The following is a 14,480-nucleotide window of genomic DNA, read 5'->3' on the forward strand; positions in this document are numbered from 1 at the left end:
ATTTATGCTAATGTTACAGTTCTATTGCTGCTGTGATGTATTCCCATGGTTACAGTGACCTGAGTGATCAGTGTGCAATAAGACTCCATGTCTCCTAGTCTGACTGTATATGGGAAAGCAGATGGTATATGTATTACTGAGTCATTATATTACCTCATTGTTGTAACTGCTTTTTGCTTTGTTTAACAACCTCTCTGCATTATATATATATATATATATATATATATATATATATATATATAGCAGGTATTGGGTCCGGCACTCACGTTTGTAAGAGTAATGCTGCGGTGCCTTCCCAGGAAACAAAATAGACTTGCTCCAATATAGATGTGTGAAGGAGGCGGCACTCGTCAGTCTTCTTTCAAGATAGTAAAAAAGCCTTTATTATCCGACGGCGTTTCGGAACTTAATCCGTATTCATGGACATACAAGTGCACAATGATTTAAAATGGCATTAAATAACAGACAAAATCCCGCCCCCATTAACGTGACCAGGCAACACCTGGGCTTACCGGCATCCGGACAATCAGCTGTAGCTGTCAACGCCGAGAAGCAGGTTCCCCGTCTCACTGCGCACCAGGATGACGTCACACGCAATGCCAGCGTGATAGCGTCTCCCGGCTTCAGCGTGTAAGGTACTTGCCTTACTTCTGATCAGCTGACCCGCTCCACGCCGCTTTGCCTTGTAACCTGGCATCACCACTGTAGTTGCTAGGCAACCCACCAACACTAAAGGAAATAAATAAAAACGACACATTATAAACGTAATATATATGTGCCATATAAACATTATTAAAAACTCATACATCAGTAAAAGTATCCGCTATAGATCCCTTCATTACGGGAAATCATAACAGTAATTAGTGATCTTGAACCATGTTATTCAGCGGAACAGGGAATACGGACAGAAAGACATAAACATTTAAAGGGGAACAGACATTTTTACAATCAGAAGTAAATGTAAAATATTATTACATTAGTTAACCGATAAATTAGTGTTCTGACATAGGCTCCTGGCATGAGCAATTAGGGGTACTATAGAAAACACTGGAGCCCCAGGTTTTCGTTAAGACCCTTAGGGGAAATTGTTTGTAAAAAGAAGATCCATTTACATTCTAGCTGCAGCAATTTCTTGTTCCTATTGCCTCCTCTTAAAGAGGCAGGAACCTGATCTATCACCATTGATCTGATGCTGGCCACACTATGTCCTAATATAATACAATGGCGGGCCACTGGCTGGTCACCATGGTGTATGCCTGACCTATGTAGGGCCATGCGCTCCTTAAATGTGCATTGGGTTTTCCCCACATAGGACAGGCCACAGGGACAAGTTAACAAGTACACAACGTGGGTGGAATGACAGGAAAGGGGAAATCTTATAGGAATGCGTTTCCCTGAATGTGGATGGCTAAAGGATGTGCCAACCAGCATAGATCTGCAGGTGACACAACCCAAACAGCGGAAGCACCCGTTCTTCCAGGTTAACTGCTAATCTGTCTTATTTTATTGATCATTATCTTCAACCTATCGTGCTTACTAACAAATCCCACCTTAAGGATACTAAGGACGTTCTAAACAAGCTTAAGGACGTCTGTTGGGACGATGACTGTTTTTTAATTACAGCGGACGTCACGTCCTTGTATACGATTATTAGACATACCGATGGTATACTAGCAGTTAAACAAGCATTGGAGAATACTGACATTGACCCTGGTTTACAGAGGTTACTAATACAGGGAATTTAAATTTATTTTAGTTAATAATTATTTTAATTTTAATGGTTGTTTTTATATTCAAGAGGTTGGCACAGCCATGGGGACCAGATTTGCCCCCAGCTATGCCAATATATTTATGGGCAGATGGGAAAACCTGATGGTATGGCACGGGCATGGCTGGGGAGCAAATCTGGTCCAGTGGTGGCGCTATATTGACGACGTGCTGTTTATATGGAGGGGACAGGAGTCAGAGCTTAATAGGTTTTGCGCACACCTTAATAATAATGATTTTAATATTCAGCTCTCCTTCAATATCAATAAAATTGAGGTGAATTTTCTTGATCTTAGAATTTTTTCAGAAAATGGGAAATTGGAGACCACGGTTTATTATAAACCATCAGACTCGAATTCCTACATTAATCCTTCGAGCAACCACCTCAAAAGATGGGTATCCGGACTATTGTTAGACAGCACTTACATCGACAGCCATTACATCGACACCATTAGTTCAACAGCTCAATAGGTCGACATGGTTTTAGGTCGACAGCTCATTAGGTCGACATGTTTTTAGGTCGACACTACCATTAGGTCGACCGTGTCTATGTCGACAGTCAAAAGGTCGACATGGGTTTTTTCACTGTTTTTTGAGCCGACAGGCGGTATTTCATGCCCTACTATCCACTAGGGCGCGGTGGGAGAATAAAATAGTGTGCCGAGCGCAGCGAGGCACCGTGCCCGAAGCATTGCGAGCGATGTGAGGGGCTGCGGTACACTTCAAACTGTGTCCATGTCGACTGTCGACATTTCGGCCAAAAAGTAAAAAACCCCATGTCGACCTTTTGACTGTCGACATAGTCACTGTCGACCTAATGGTAGTGTTGACCTAAAAACATTTTGACCTAATGAGCTGTCGACCTAATGACATGTCGACCTAATGGTATGTCGATCTAAAACCATGTCGACCTATTGAGCTGTCGAACTAATGGTGTCGATGTAATGGCTGTCGATGTAAGTGCCAGACCCAAAAGATGGGTATCCAACGTCCCCAAAGGACAATTTGTGCGTTTGAAACGCAATTGCTCCAATTTGACCAACTTTGAGATAAGCGCAAATAAAATGAAGAAAAAATTCTTAAATAAAGGGTATGATAATACATTATTAGATAAAGCTTTGGAAGAAACTAGGTCTCTCGCAAGAGATGACCTACTTAAAGATAAATCTACCAGTACAACTTCTCAGAAACAAAATTATACCATTGCTTTTAGTACCCAATATAATGCTTATTATAGGTCTATAGAGCAAATTTTTAAACAAAATTGGAAACTCCTAATGGAAGATCCTGTCTTGGTTAATGTCTTACCAATCAAACCAAAATTTATCTATAGGCGAGCAGCTAATCTTAAGGATAAATTGGTTAAAAGCGCTTTTATTGAACAGAATGTCATCTCCACGCGGAATAACGGGTTTCATCGTTGTGGAGATTGTGCTATCTGTAAATCTTGTCCATCAATGGTGAGGAAATATACAGAAATAAATCTTAATAACATCATCATTAAACCAAAACAATTTATAACATGCAATACTAATTATGTTGTTTACGCTATAAAGTGTTCATGCGAGAAACTATATATTGGTAAGACCAAAAGAACCATGAAAATACGTTTCGCTGAGCACGTACGCAACATTAAGAAGGGTTTTAAGGAACACCCTTTTTCATTGCATTTTTTGGAGGTCCATAATAGTTCCACCAAGCATATCACAGGCTTTTGGGGCCTAGAGGCCGTCAAAAGTAATTGGATATAATAATAGGGATGTTTGCCTTGCCCAAACGGAGATGAGGTGGATATTTAATTTGTCCACCCTATCTCCTAATGGTCTAAACCATGAGTTTGAACTCAAATGGTTTCTGTAGATACAGCACATAGTCACTTTTCATAATAAAATTTATATATATGTTTTTTAATTATTTTTTAATTGTCTTTTTTAGCATGTATTTTTAAGTATGTATATATGCTGCATTTTTTCCATGAAGGAAGCACTATTTATTTTATTAACTGGTCCTTTTAGAAAATTCGCTATTACCATGTGTCATATATAATCGTTTTTTTCTCTAAAAGAATTTTAAGGCAAAATAATTTATATTTCGCTTAGATTAAATCATTATGGTGTGCCTTTCATGATGATTTTTTCTATTCCATTGTCCGTCTTAAAACCACTAAGGAAATTAGGGACATTACTTCTGGTTGCACACCTGCTGTCCGGCCGTGCGTTCCACAGCCCGGAAGTCCACCATGCGTTCCAAATACGAAGGAACACGCACTAAAGTGCCGGTAAGAATAAGAGATATATTTTATTACTTCTGAAATGGCGTCTATATATTACATTAAGCCCTGTTTTATTCTTTACACGGATAATACCGGGACCCGGAAGTGCTTCCTTCATGGTGCTATATAATCCCTGCCAGTTCATTCACTTTCTACCTTGAAAAAGGCGGCTGTGACCGCCGAAACATGTTGGGAGAAAAGTGAGTGTTTCATTCTGTTTTTATTGTCATTTTTTATTATTCATTGGACCTTCTGTTTTGTGGTTATTGGCCAATTGGCCACATATCAGTTGTTCCTCTATTAAATCATTTTTACTAAGAACGGTCCTCCTCCTTTTTTGCATATACCCCTGCCATTGAGGCTGAGGGCTTTTATTGGAGAGTGGACCTCGTGTCTTCTAAAAGAAACCCCTATGTGTGTATACTGCCTGCGTTCTCAGTGAGTACGGTAGGCATCTATCCTGGATACTACATATTTACCCACTCATAAAGATACCTTTATGTGCGTGATTACTCCTGATCATTCAGTGAGTACGGTACGCCCTTCTTGAGACTTTCCTTCACTATTGGTATTGTCTTCCACATTTCACACACGGGTGGACCCATAAAAAGATACCGTTATATGCTTATAACGCACCTACTATTTGTGAGTTTTGGTACGAATCCCTCACCCAGAGTGTTCTTGTCTCACTAAAAAACACTCTCACTTCACAATCATCTCATCAAATTTTTTTATTATTATTATTTTTCATATTTCCATCCACATCACGAGTATTCATCCCGTGGACAAACAAGTTCAGCGCCAGCAGACCTTCCTTTGTTCCGAAGCATCTACCAGAGAGGATTGTTCAGTGGTCCTCCAGTTTTGGTTTGCGGCTGCAAAGAATTTTTAGCACCTTGGGACTTTTCAAACACCTTTTTTTGTTTTACCCGTTCTTCCTTCCTAGAAACCGTGGTCCCTGTGGTTTATCCCAACCAGATATGTCCAATTTCACTACCTGATCTTTTATATTCTTGCCTCTTGTTAGGCTAGGCAGTAATTTAGTATTGGACAATAATGGAAGATCTTTGTCGGTGGAAATAGTAGGCCAAAATTGTTTAGCTCTAGCAATATTCCTTTTACTTTTGGTGGAAAACTGGTGCACCCAGGGGACTTTACCCGTGGGGACAACTTCCTTTTGTTTGCTGTCATTAAGGAGTTTGGCCCTTGGAATATTGAGAACTTTTTCTTTTAATTGAAGGAGTTCCCCTCGTGGGTAACCTCTATCAATAAATCTAGCCACCATAGCGTCCATTGCTGGTGAAATCTGGTCAGGGTCTGAGGTTATTCTTCTGACCCGAAGTAGTTGGGAATAGGGTAAACCTTTTCTGGTGGAGACTGGGTGAAAGCTTTCGTTTCTCAACACCGTATTACGGTCAGTAGGTTTAATAAATAGCATTGTTTGAATTTGCTTATTCTTAACCTGTATATTCACATCCAAAAAGTGCACTGTATCAACGTCAAGTGTATGGGTGAGTTTAACAACACTAGCGGACAAGTTATGTTGTAACAAAAGATCAATCAGCCTCTCAGGCTCATCACCCCAAACAATAAGTAGATCATCAATAAAACGCCTGTAAAATAATACTTCTACTTTTAATGAGTTGTGATGGTAAAATAACCCTTGTTCTATATTGTGCATAAAGATGTTGGCATACGCAGGGGCCACAGGGGACCCCATTGCGCAGCCAGACACCTGTAAATAGTATTTACTGTTAAACACAAAGTAATTTCGGGTTAGAATAAGCCTGAGTAGCTGTGTCACAAATTCTACTGAAGGACCAGTATAGGTTCCTATAGAATTGATGAAAGAACGTACTTCCTCCACACCTGCATCATGTGGGATACAGGTGTAGAGGCTAGTCACGTCCGCAGTACAAATGCAATGGTACGACTCCAAACCCCTAGTCTGTTGGAGTAATTCCAGGTCTTTTAACAATGTGGTCGTATCTTTTAGGTAACCTGGCATGCCCTGTACCAATGGGTTTAAAATGCTGTCGAGATACACAGCAACCGGATGGAATAAGGACCCCCGGGCCGAGATAATCGGACGGCCGGGGGGATTTAGGGGGTCCTTTATGGAGTTTCGGCAGTGTGTAAAATAAGGGCACTATCGGGTACTCAACCTTAAGAGCCTCATATAACTTGTCACCGATGTGACCTGTCCTGTAAGCATTTAATAATACAGTGTCCAGCTCAACCTTGTATTCCCCGGTTGGATCTCTCGACAAGCATTTATAGATTTGTGTATCAGAAAGCTGGTTGTCACACTCACTTTGATACCGATCCAAGTCCTGCACGACAACAGCACCGCCCTTGTCCGCACTTCTCACAATAATGTCTCTCCTTTTGGACAGTTCATTAAGAGCCTGTTGTTGTATTACTGTCAAATTAGGGCGACAAGGATCTGCAGTGGATTGTGGATCTCCCATTTGTTGTAATAAACGGGTAAATGTCTTAATAGATGGACTGGTGGATGTCGGCTCAAACCTGGATGTCGGCATGATTTTCTTTAATTGAGGAGGTATTACTTCATTATCTGCTGGAGTGTTCATCTTCTGTTAAGGTGTCTGTTTCCCAAAAAATTCTGGTGCGCAGTGAGACGGGGAACCTGCTTCTCGGCGTTGACAGCTACAGCTGATTGTCCGGATGCCGGTAAGCCCAGGTGTTGCCTGGTCACGTTAATGGGGGCGGGATTTTGTCTGTTATTTAATGCCATTTTAAATCATTGTGCACTTGTATGTCCATGAATACGGATTAAGTTCCGAAACGCCGTCGGATAATAAAGGCTTTTTTACTATCTTGAAAGAAGACTGACGAGTGCCGCCTCCTTCACATATATATATATATATATATATATATATAGTAGAAATAGAAGGAGTCACTCACCAGTCTTGTAATCAAACAGTAGCGACCTTCTAGCAAGTTTCACTACATATGGAATGTCACCCCAGCAATTTACTATTCAAATGTGAGTGCCAGTAATATGGAATATATATATATATATATATATATATATATATATATATATATATACACATACATATATATATATATACACATACATATATATTTTTTTTTTTGTGCAATCAATTTTTATCGACGAAAGTCACAATACATCATTGATCCGAAACAATGTAATGCACAGTCAAATAAGAAAATAATAAAGACAATTACAGGAATTATGTGCAGTATTTGTATATGATGTGGGTATATTTATGAAACAGAGCATTGACATAATGGGGCAGATGTATTAAGCCTGGCAAAGAGATAAACTGGAGTTAAATTGCAAGGAGATAACGCACCAGCCAATCAAGTCCCAACTGTCATATTTCAAACACAGCCGATTGGCTGATGCGTTATCTCCTTCCACATTAACTCTAGTTTATCTCTTTGCCAGGCTTAATACATCTGGCCCAATGCAACTAATCGTCGTTTAAGAAAAAAAAAAAGTACATTCTTTGCGAGAAGGTGGAGTAGTATAGTGAATGTATGGTAAAGAAGAGAGAGGTGGAAGGGAAAAGAAGGGTGGGGAGGGAGAGGGTTGTGCCCAGGGGCCACTACATCTCAACGACCTGGCCTGACATAATATAATGAGAATAATCTGAGGATTCTTTATATGTGAGCCAGATCCTCCATGGACATGTATAGATCTATTCTGCGAAACCAGTGCGCAATGGGAGGGGCCGAGTTTGTTCTCCAATGGCAGAGTATGACCGCCCTAGCTGCATTCATTAGGTGTCTAATTAAAGATTTCTTAAATTGGGAAATGGGCGTTTCCATAAGATTAAGCAACCAAAATTCCGGGCCAAAGGGGAGAGAGGAGTTAGTAATTTTTTCTGAGATATTATGGATCTGACACCAGTATTCTTGAATAACTGGGCAAGACCACCATATGTGTAAGGGATTGCCCGGATGCTGATTGCATCTCCAGCAGAAATCCGGTGTAGCGTTATTCATTTTGCGTAGTGTGGATGGGCATCTATACCAACGAGATAGTATCTTATACTGGGTTTCTAGTGTTTGGATTGATGAGGAGGATGCAAAAACATATTTAAATATTTGAATCCACTGGTCCTCTGACAGGTCCCGACCAAGCTCTTTGTGCCAAGCTACTGTGTATGCAGGCGTTGGATCTGGGAGGTTACACAGGCATATTTCATCAAATTTGGAAAACAAGTGTTCTGGAGATTCCCGAGAGAGCAATAGCAACTCAAAGGGAGTTGGTTCCCAGCTGTGATTTCGTTTAGGAAGGGAGACGACATAATGTCTCATTTGGATAGATAGAACCAGAAGAGACCTGTCGGGAGACCAATATCCTTATGTAAGTCCTCAAAGGAACGTAATCCAGATCTATCCACCAACTGACCCAGGTATGATATGTCCACAGAGAAGCGACTAGGGAGGTTCTGTAAATTGAATCCCGGGAGGAATTCAGGGTTATTAATTAGAGGAGTAAGGAGCGACGCACCCAGGTTAAAATAGTGGAGACGTCTGTACCTGCTCCAAGAGTGTTGGGGTCAGAGTTGGATGTCGTACCAGTGGGATCCTCTGGAGCCAAGGGATGACACGGGGGGATATACCCACGAGTGACCTTCGATAGCCGGCCACTGTTTGCATTGTACAGGTCTAGACTCCCCCACAATCCTGGTTATGTCTACAGAATGGTAGTAACTGAGGACGTGAGGGAGTTGTAAGCCGCCCCTATCTCGACTTTGGACAAGGCCTTTTTCAGAGATTCTAGGTCTGCGATTCATCCAAACAAATTTACTCACTATACTTTGTAATTCTTTGAAGAAAGAAGAGGGCATTGTAATTGGGAGGGCTTGGAGTAAAAATAGTATTTTGGGGAGGGTGTTCATTTTTATCGTGTTAATTCTGCCCAACCAGGATAATTTAAGTACGGACCATTTTGAAACCGAGGCTTTTAAGCTAGCGAGTAGAGGCACAAAATTAAGCTGGAAGAGATTTGAATTCTCCCTGGACAAACAAGACCCCTAAATATTTGATGCGTGTTGGGTGCCATTGAAAAGGAAAGGCCCCTCAAGACCTTTAACTATGTTGACTTGGGCAGATATATTTAGGGCAACAGATTTGGTAAACTTGATTTTGAAGAGCAAATTTCTCGAATTCTAACATCAAAGACGGCAGGGAAGTGGTAGGACTCGAGATGGATGCCAATAGGTCATCTGCATATAGAGCCAATTTATGATCATTTCTGCCAATTTGGACACCCTTGACGTTAAGGGTGTCCAAATTTTTTTTTTTTTTTACACAGCAGCCAGCAGGGGGCGCCGGAGCCGAGCCGCTCATTACATATTCATATATTCACTGCACCCGATGTTACGATCGGGTATAGTGAATATATGCGGCCCCCTGCTGGCACCCCCGGGGGGCAGCCTGTGCTGCCTGGCACCCGGGGAGCCCACCTGCCCCCCACAAACGTTCAGGGGCAGGCAGAGAGACTTCCATCTCTCTGCCTGGCACCCTCCTCAGGCTCCCTGCGGCATTCGCCGCAGGAGCTCATATTCGCCTGTCAGGGGCAGCGAGCCCCTGACACGTTGAATACCGGAGCCCACTGGCTCCGGAACGTGGCGAATGTGCAGCGAATCCTAAAAAGGATTCGCTGCACCTCGCAGGTATTCACATTGAATACCGCCCATAGTGAAATTGGACAGATCACTTGGTCTGACCACGCCCCTGTCTACATCACAGTCAAAGTCCCTTCCTCTTCTCCACGCCCCTGGTCTTGGAGGTTTAACAAACTCCTTCTTTCTGACCTTAGATTGAAAAAGGAACGATCTACAGCAGTTTCTGATTATATCTTTAACAATGATAATGACCTAACCTCTCCAATAACGGTGTGGGAGGCACATAAATGTATGCTTAGGGGGAAGTGCATACAACTGGGGTCCTTAATGAAGAAAGAAAAGGAAGCAAGGAAGGTGAAACTAATTGAACAGATAAAATCTTTAGAAACGTCCCATAAATCCACACTCTCACCTGACACGTCAAAAGAATTAACTGAGACTAGATCGATGCTTAACCAGCTAATGCGAGATAAGACTAAACTCGCGCTGCGCAAGTGCAGGCACAAATATTACCTTTGGGGTAATAAACCCAGTTCCATGCTAGCAAGGGCCTTAAGAGCCCAAAGAGCGCAAACATGTCCAGAATGTAATGGACGCTGAGGGGAAAAGGATACATACCTTCATCCAGATAGCAAAAGCTTTTGAGGAGTACTATGCTCGGCTTTATAATTTAAGAGGTGGGTCTTCCCCGTCAGACAAACTCTTACTTCAACAGGTGATGACAAGTATTTAACATCAGTGCAATTTCCAAAACTCTCCGATGCAGATTTATCCTTGCTAGAGCGCCCGTTCACTATAGCTAGAACAGGCTTTATCTAATACCCCCTCTGGAAAAAGTCCAGGCCCAGATGGATTCCCAATACTTTATTATATGTCCTTCCGCTCAACACTGATGCCCCTCTTTCTAAAGGCATGTATCTCAAAAGAGACGATTTTCTCACAAAGCCTAGAGGCCCACATCTCGATCATCCCGAAAGTGTCACGACCACCATGGCTGTTAACCGATTCCCCTGTGCTGTGCCCAGCCCTAGGTCCTGCATCAGCGTGTCTCCCACCCTGGCGCTCACCTCCGCTCTTGTTCCTTGTACTGGTGGGGTACATGGTCCCGCACTGTCACCGCATAGTGACAGTGGTGCTGTGTGCTCCGGTGCCATACGGGGCATAGGTGGCGTGAGACGCGAACCGCCATGTGTGTCTGTGCCTGGAGGCCTGACTGGAAACGCCAGCAACTGCGCACGCTCACTGCCGGCTGGATTCTGTCGCCTCCGGTGGCGGCCGCCATCTTTACGGATACTACAACTTGTACTGTGCGGCTCCACCTTCCCCTGTCAATTGGCTATCCAATTGCCGCACAGCTCACTCCTTAAGTACTGACTCGCCGGGGAGACCGGCAGTCAGTACAATGATGTCCATGCCTAAAGCACAGGGGTTCCGGTGGGGGGTTGCCGCGAATTGCGGGAGGTGGGGGGTCACGGGGGGTGCCGTGAACCACGGGAGGGGGGGTCACGGGGTGGGGTGCCGAGAATCGCGGGGGAGGTGTGTGTGTGCCGTGAATCGCGGGAGTGGGGGTTGTGGGGGGGGGTGGTGGGGGGGTGTGTGACGCGAATCGCCACAAGAAAAAATCAACACAGAAAGGTCAACACATGTAAATGTTGACATAAGTGTGCCACTTCATTGGTGTCCATGTCGACACATGACAATGAATATGAAAAAATTAAAAATAAATCTTCAAAAACTCATGTCAACCTTTTTCATTGTCGACCATAGCCATGTCAGTGTTTTGCATGTGCCATTTAATCCTGGGGCTGCTGCGAATTGCGGGGGGGGGGTGCCGCGAATCGCGGGAGGGGTGTCGCAGGGGGGGTGCCGCCAATCGTGCAAGGGGGGGTCGCGGGGGGGGGGTGTCTTTTTGCCGCGAATCGCGGGAGGGAGGTCGCGGGGGGGGGGGGTCTTTTTTGCCGCGAATCGCGGGAGGGAGGTCGCGGGGGGGTGTTTTTTCCGCGAATCGGGGGGGGGGGGGGTCACAGGGGAGGGTTTGCCGCGATTCGCGGGAGGGGGGGGTCGCGGGGTGGTGGTTATGCCGCGAATTGCGGGAGGGGTCGTGGGGTGGTTCTTTTTGCAGCGAATCGCAGGAGGGGGGGTCGCGGGGGTGTTTTTGCTGCGAATCGCGGTAGGGGGGGGGTCGCGGGGGAGCGGGTGTTTTTGCCGGGAATCGCGGGAGGGGCGCGCGGGGGGGGGGAGGTTTTGCCGCAAATCGCGGGAGGGGGGCGCTCACCTGGTGGCTGTGGAGTAGCAGTGCTGGGCAACATAGGAAGGCAGTGGGTGTCTGGCACTGTCTGTGGGCTCACTGGGCTGGTTCTCGGTCACATACCTCCCAACATGACCCTCTCCAGGAGGGACACAATGCTCTGTTTCTAGACTTCCCCTTAATGTATGATTGCCATCACCTGTTTTAAACAGGTTAATTTCTCAGAAAGGTGTTCAGCACAGATGAAGGCAATCACACATTAAGAGGAAAGTCCAGGAACAGAGCGTTATAGACACAGACACCCACTTTGAGTGACAGATGTAGCCAAATATATAGGAGACTAGGTGATTCATCGCGCCCTACGGGCGCTCTTCACACCGTCGTAAGGGGCTGCGCCCCCTTAATTTGTGAACGTTTGTATATGAGAAATATGGTTAGAATTGTATGAAAGATGCCCTGTATTGCAACTTAGGTGTCCGCGAATCGCGGGAGGGGTGGTTGCGGAGGGTGCCGCGAATTGCAGGAGGGGGGGTTGTGGGGGGGTGGATGCTGCGAATCGCGGGAGGGGAGGGATTGAAGAGATTCGCGGGAGGGGGGTCGCGGGGTGGGTTGCCGCAAATCGCGGGAGGGGGGTTATGGGGGCGGGGGTTGCGGCGAATCATGGTAGGGGGGGTCGCGGGGGGTGTGCCGTGAATCACGGGAGGGGGGGTCACGGGGTGGGGTGCCGAGAATCGCGGGGGGGTGTGTGTGTGCCGTGAATTGCGGGAGTGGGGGTTGCGGGGGGGTGGGTGGGGGGGTGTGACGCGAATCGCCACAAGAAAAAATCAACACAGAAAGGTCAACACATGTAAATGTTGACATAAGTGTGGCACTTCATTGGTGTCCATGTCGACACATGAGAATGAATATGAAAACATTCAAAAAATGAAAAAAAAAACTTCAAAAACTCATGTCAACCTTTTTCATTGTCGACCATAGCCATGTCAGTGTTTTCCATGTGCAATTTAATTCTGCAGCTGCCGCGAATCACGGGGGGGGGGGGGGGTGCAGCGAATTGCGGGAGGGGGGGTCGCGGGGGTGGGTGCCGCGAATCGCGGGAGGGCGGGGTTCACAGGGGTTCCGGTGGGGGGTTGCCGCGAATTGCGGGAGGTGGGGGGTCACGGGGGGTGCCGCGAATCGCGGGAGGGGGGGTTGCGGGGGGGTGTGACGCGAATCGCCACAAGAAAAAATCAACACAGAAAGGTCAACACATGTAAATGTTGACATAAGTGTGCCACTTCATTGGTGTCCATGTCGACACATGACAATGAATATGAAAAAATTAAAAAAATTAAAAATAAATCTTCAAAAACTCATGTCAACCTTTTTCATTGTCGACCATAGCCATGTCAGTGTTTTGCATGTGCCATTTAATCCTGGGGCTGCTGCGAATTGCGGGGGGGGTGCCGGGAATCGCGGGAGGGGGGTCGCAGGGGGGGTGCCGCCAATCGTGCAAGGAGGGGTCGTGGGGGGGTTCATTTTGCCGCAAATCGCGGGAGGGAGGTCGCGGGGGGGTGTTTTTTCCGCGAATCGGGGGGGGGGGTGTGTCACGGGGGAGGGTTTGCCGCGATTCGCGGGAGGGGGGGGTCGCGGGGTGGTGGTTATGCCGCGAATTGCAGGAGGGGTCGTGGGGGGGTTCTTTTTGCAGCGAATCGCGGTAGGGGGGGTCGCGGGGGAGCGGGTGTTTTTGCCGCGAATCGCGGGAGGGGGGGGGGCGCGCATGGGGGGAGGTTTTGCCGCAAATCGCGGGAGGGGGGCGCTCACCTGGTGGCTGTGGAGTAGCAGTGCTGGGCAACATGGGAAGTCAGTGGGTGTCTGGCACTGTCTGTGGGCTCACTGGGCTGGTTCTCTATCACATACCTCCCAACATGACCCTCTCCAGGAGGGACACAATGCTCTGTTTCTAGACTTCCCCTTAATGTATGATTGCCATCACCTGTTTTAAACAGGTTAATTTCTCAGAAAGGTGTTCAGCACAGATGAAGGCAATCACAAATTAAGAGGAAAGTCCAGTAACAGAGCGTTATAGACACAGACACCCACTTTGAGTGACAGATGTAGCCAAATATATAGGAGATTTTTGGGACCTATGTTCTCTAAGCAAAAAAGACCTTTTCAATGGTACATTAAGTCCTTTCACATTTAGGGAGCACAGATTGTGTGATTGTATTTGATGCAATATATATATATATATAGTTTACGGAGTCAGCCCGGCACTCTCGTCCGAATACAGGCAACTGCCGCTGGTGCCTTCCTGGGGGGATTTGTAGCAAACGACTTGTACAGAGGTGGCACTCGGCGGGCTTTGTGAAGAAAATCTTTTATTCACAGCAATCTGTGTGTCCAACGTTTCGGAGCAAACGTGCTCCTTTTTCAAGGTGTACAAAAAATAAACTGTAAACTCATACCTTAAATACCTCACCCAGTGTGTTGAAGTCCCGTCTCTGGGGCCGGAGTCAGCGTCTGACGTCATTTCCGGCAAGCGCGGTGTACAGTCGCGCTTCCGTCTGTCTTGTTGCTAAGC

At 45.7% G+C, this 14,480-nt stretch overlaps 1 long non-coding RNA gene across 1 annotated transcript in view; it reads right to left on the bottom strand.

Moving 5' to 3' along the window:
- LOC146007529 (uncharacterized) overlaps positions 1–435 on the bottom strand; it is a 43,764-nt gene extending 43,329 nt beyond the window's left edge. The window contains exon 1 of the long non-coding RNA XR_014444345.1: positions 267–435. This is a non-coding gene — a long non-coding RNA (uncharacterized LOC146007529). The remainder of the gene's footprint in view (positions 1–266) is intronic.
- Between the last annotated feature and the right edge of the window lie 14,045 nt (positions 436–14,480).

This window comes from Crinia signifera, chromosome 6 (assembly GCF_055691185.1).
Source record: "Crinia signifera chromosome 6, ASM5569118v1, whole genome shotgun sequence".
Lineage (NCBI taxonomy): Eukaryota > Metazoa > Chordata > Amphibia > Anura > Myobatrachidae > Crinia > Crinia signifera.